Below are 5,438 nucleotides of genomic sequence, written 5' to 3' on the forward strand. Positions count from 1 at the left end.
GCGTGCCTGTAGTTCCAGCTACTTGGAAGGCTGAGGCGGAAGGATCGCCGAAGCCCAGCAGGTCGAGGCTGCGGTGGCCGGGAGCGGCCACTGCACTCCAGCCTGGGTGACAGAGTGAGACTCCAACTCAAAAAAAAAAAAAAGAGAGGAAACTATCATAAGGATTTTTTAATGGGTTTCAGTTTCTGATGGAATTAGATTAAATGCCACATGTTTTAAAAAGTGATAAAGGGGCAACCTCTTCAGGCCCCCTCCCACTGTGGGAGCTTTTTTGTCCTCTCAAATCCTGCTTTCTAAAATAAATAAATAAATAATAATAAAGTGATAATGGGCATGAGAATGATATGGAAGCAGGGTTGAGAATGATATGTTTGGAGAGAAGAGCCAACAGAAAGTCGACTATGGTTGATTTCAGCAGAAAGGAATTTCCTGGAAGTGTGCTGAGTAGCTAATGGGCCCTTGGGGAGGGCAGTAGACCCTAGCATATAAACTGTACAATTGGGAACAACTCTGAAATCCATGCCATAGAACTGGGCTAGTGAAGCCACCATCACTGTGTCACTAAATATCACAGCTTGCACCTCAGGCGCTGTGTATGGAACAGAGTTGTAATTCTGCCCCTGAATACTGGATAAAGCCACAATCACCCACCGCTGGAATGGATTTGGCAAAGTACTGACTACTTTACCTATTTATCTTCTGATCCAAAGTCGTCTTGATTTGATTGGTGAATCCCAGTTTTTTCTCCAAGCCCTAACTGTAAAAGATGCTGGCTACCTCAAACCATTCAGTGCCCTCTTTCTCTCACTCTTTTAGAGACTATACATTTTAAAAACAAACCTATTTTACAGCTTCCCTGGCAGCAATATTCAGTCATATATACAAAATCCCCTAAATCTTCCCATTTCTCGTTTTTTTGTTTGTTTTTGTTTTTGTTTTTGTTTTGAGTCTGAGTCTCACTCTGTCACCCAGGCTGGAGTGCAGTGGCACAATCACAGCCACCACAGCCTCGACTTGCTGGGCTCAAATGATCCTTCCACCTCAGCCTTCCAAGTAGCTGGAACTACAGGCACAAGCCACCACACCCGGCTAATTTTTTAAAATTTATTGTAGAGACAAGATCTCGTCAAGTTGCCCAGGCTGATTTCAAGCAATCCTCTCACCTCTACCTCCCAAAGTGATAGGATTACAGGCATGAGCCACCGTGTCCGGCTCCATCTCTCCTTTGTAAAAATATAAGATGAACCGACTTTTATTTCTGTGTATGTATGTGTGTGTATATATATATATATATATATATATATATATACACACACACACACACTTTTTTTTAGTCTAAGTCTCACTCTGTCGCCCAGGCTGGAGTGCAGTGGCACACTCACAGTCACTACAGCCTTGAACTGCCGGGCTCAGGAGATCTTTCTGCCTCAGCCTCCCAAATAGCTGAGATTACAAGCACACACCACCACACCCAGTGAATTTTTTTATTTATTGTAGAGACAAGGTCTTGCCAAGTTGCCCAGGTTGGTCTCGAACCCCTGGACTCGGACAGTCCTCTAGCCTCCACCTCCCAAAATGCTAGGATTACAGATATAAGCCACCGTACCCAGCCGTTATTTGAAATATATGTTAATGAGCACAGGAGGAACAATAAGGAACATATTCAGCTATTTAAAAAGAGAATGAGTTAGGCTCAGGTGAAGAACAATGTATATAACAGAAAAAGATCAAGGAAACAGGACGAGGGGGAGAGGGGAAGAGACGGTCACCAAGAGAGTGTTTTGCACCATCCTCCCAGCATATGCTTTTCCTGTGTGTACCAGTGTAGTGGAATACATGCCAGGACAAGGGCCCTGCCCCGGGAAAACAATCTAAGCTACACGAAGTTTAGACATAAGCATGTCAAATGAAAGGTAGTTCATTTTCAAGACATTTAATAACTTTTTGAGGTTCCTTTAACTTTTTGGATAGCATAGTTCTTTGAGAATGTAATGAAAGCTGTGAACCTTCTTACCAGAATAAAAAGTGCACATACCAAAATGTCTATTCAGATGTCAATTGCAGTTTCAAAGGAGCCAAGGACCACCCTATGGTCACCTATTGCTCTTCCTGGATTTTGTGGGCCTTAATCTACTAGCTTTTAAATATATTGTTCTTGTGAGTGCTGTATAATGCAGTTTTCTAGAGCAACTGGAGAAGGCAAGGATCCCGGGAAAGAGTGAGACGTTGTGTAGACCAGGAGAGGAAAATGTTGCACCCTCCTCAAAGTGTTGACCTTGACCCATGTCCATCAGAATTCTTAAAGTAAAACACAAATTTTCAAGTCTAGAACTAGAACTACGATTTCAGAATCTCCAAGGAGTTGAGATTGAGAGTGCGCGTTTTTAGCAAGCTCACCAGCCAGTTCTTGTACATATGGACACTGTAGAACCACTACTTTAAGGGGTGGCATCAGGTCAGGCTGAATGAAATCATAACAAAAAGGAAGGTATCAACACACAAGACTAAAAGTAATGTAGAAAGATGATTAAAAAATAATCCAATGTGAAGTCTGAGAAGCTTGAATCTGAATATAAAAGTCAACGTAAAGGGATGAAGAACTAACTCGCTAAGATTTGAAGGGCAATTTAAATAAATGATACTCTGGACTGGCCTTGGTGGCTCAGCCTATAATCCCAGCACTTTAGGAGACCGACGCAAGTGGATTACCTGAGCCCGTGGGTTCGAGACCAGCCCGGGCAACTTGGTGATACCTTGTATCTACAAGAAAATAAAATAAAAATTAGCTGAGTGTGGTAGCAGCTGCCTGTATTTCTGGCTACTTAGAAGCCTGAGCCAGAAGAATCGCTGGAGCCCGGCAGATCGATGCTGGGATGGTCGTTAGTGTGTCACTGCACTCCAGCCTGGACGTCAGAGTGAGACTCCAACTCAAATAAATAAATAAATGATACTCGGATAGGTCTCAAGGGTGATTGTAATGGGACAGTTGTGAAGAGTCAACAGAGTTAAGAACTGAGCAGTGAGTTTGAGAATGGCTTTACCTTGTTTAAGACACATAAGTGGTCTTTGTAGCTCATGGACCCCAAAGCCAGAGATAGCAACACGTAGTTAACAAGGAAGGGAGAAAAGAATGGTCTCACCCTGGAGTAGACTTGGAAACTCCAAACCCAATGTAAAGGTCATGCTCTTAATTCTTGTTCCAAAGTGTGTGAGATCAAAGGATTGAAGCAAGAAGGAGAGCACAAAATATTTCATGAGATAATACAGCAAAAGAAGGAATATAAACTCTAAAGTGGACATTTCTACTTCTCTGTCTTCCTTTAAACAGTGACCAAAGTGAGGTTACCTGCTCTCACATAAAATATTTTAAATAAATATTTTTGTTTGGAAAAGTAGTAATATTTATTATTTTAAAATTAGAAAATTCACGTAAGTAAAAAGAAAAAATTTAAACATTTACAATCTCAACTATTCAAAGATATTCATACCTAGTCATATGCCATTTCATATGTTCTTATATATGTCTAAAGACATGTTCAAAAGATCACAGTGAAGATACTGCTTTGAAACTGACTTTCTTTTATGTATTTATGAGTAGTTTTCCTTCTCCATGAAATTGTTCTAATATTTTTAAAATATATAATACTTTCAACTGTATACATTTACTAAAATGTATTATTTTCATCTCCACCTTTTTGGACCTTTAGGTTTTCCCAAGATTTCACTATTATAGGTAAAGATCATTTCACTATTTTCCTAGTAGCTAAATCTTTTCTCCCACGCACAATAATTTCCTAAAAATGAAATTGCTAGGCCAAAAGCGTGCCTGTTTTTGAGACTTTTGCCAACAGTGATCTTTTTAGAACGCAAATCTCACCTTGCTTTTTCCCTGTTTGAAACTTTTTTAGGATTCTCATTCCTACAGAGTAAAAGCCAAACTCTTTCATACTGTATAGCCAGCTCTCCATTTCCTGCGTCCTCCTACCCATCTTTTATCCTCTCAGATCACTCCTTAAGTTTTATATTAAGCAACTGCAATAACACCAAATTGCTTGAAGTTCTCCAAATTTTCTAAACTGTCATTCTCTGTCTGAAATTATTTTCTCTTCCCCTTTGGTCTAACACAATTATTTAGACTTTAAAACTCAACCCGGGTTATCTTCTTCAGGAAGCCTTACCCAACCCTACCAACTTTCACCACATTCCCAGATTTGTTTAGGGCCTCATCCTAAATCCTCCAAATAGTGTCTATAATACACTATATTATAATTATCTGCTTAACTTTCCATCAACACCACCACCATGACACACACATACACAATACATCCCTCCCCTTGCCCAGTGTGTGAGCTCCTGTAGGACTGGGACCATGCCTAGGATAGCTGTCAATTGAATGAATGAATGGATTCCCATAAGTGAAATAAAAATGTTTTCTAGCAAAGTCACATTGACTTTTGTAATGGTAACAATGATAATGCAAATGGAAATGAGATTTTTCCTAGGTTTTCCACAGTGTTCATGTGTACATTGGGCAAATATTGATTGAAAAAAATAACTAACTTCTCCTCCATCACTAAGCCACTATCTATCCTAGTCTGAATTGATTTATCAGGGTAGAATTTAGCCTGTGTCCCAATGGTATTGCTGATAAGGCGGCTGAGATCATTAAGACAACAAGCAGACGTGTTAATACTTGCTACTGGGTCATCTGGAGAAAGATCATGCTGGAAAATAACTGAATGAAATATACTTAACACTTATTAGAAGTACTAAAATCAGAGTCAGAAATAAGCCAAGATGCACGCGCATTTCCTGTTGTGAAGGTTACAAGGATAAAACACAAGGGATCTGATGTTCCCATCCATATTAATACAAAAAGTTGTCAGAATATTCAAAAAGACAAGCACGCATTCATTAGGTTACAGATGAAAATATATTCATTGTTTCCCTCAAAACCCAGTAAGGAGTAGGTGCTCAATATACTATTACTGAATTTATTTGCCAAAGTAATATACTATTACTGAATTTATTTGCCAAAGTAATACACTAAAAGATAAAGACCCAGGCATCAAAGGTCAAGAGGTTAGCAAAACAGAGAACTTTCTCTAGGGCAAGTGAAGAAGAAAAGTTACACAGAAGCTTACCTCTCAGATGAACTAGAGTGGATACCAGGAGATGGTCAGAGGACTACAAACCAGTTAATACTTGTAAGGCACATAGAACAGTGCTCGACACATGGTCAGAGGACTACAAACCAGTTAATACTTGTAAGGCACATAGAACAGTGCTCGACACATGATCAGCATCACATAAGACTTTTGGAAACAAATAAATCTTTTTTTATTCATTTAACAAATATATGTTTGGTATTTATATGGTGCCAGTCATATGACTGAGAAAAACTAGTTAACAGATCCAGCTAAGTGTTTCAGAAGTTT

This window comes from Carlito syrichta, unplaced genomic scaffold (genome assembly GCF_000164805.1).
Source record: "Carlito syrichta isolate Samal-C Ts95f unplaced genomic scaffold, Tarsius_syrichta-2.0.1 Scaffold309201, whole genome shotgun sequence".
NCBI classification, from domain to species: domain Eukaryota; kingdom Metazoa; phylum Chordata; class Mammalia; order Primates; family Tarsiidae; genus Carlito; species Carlito syrichta.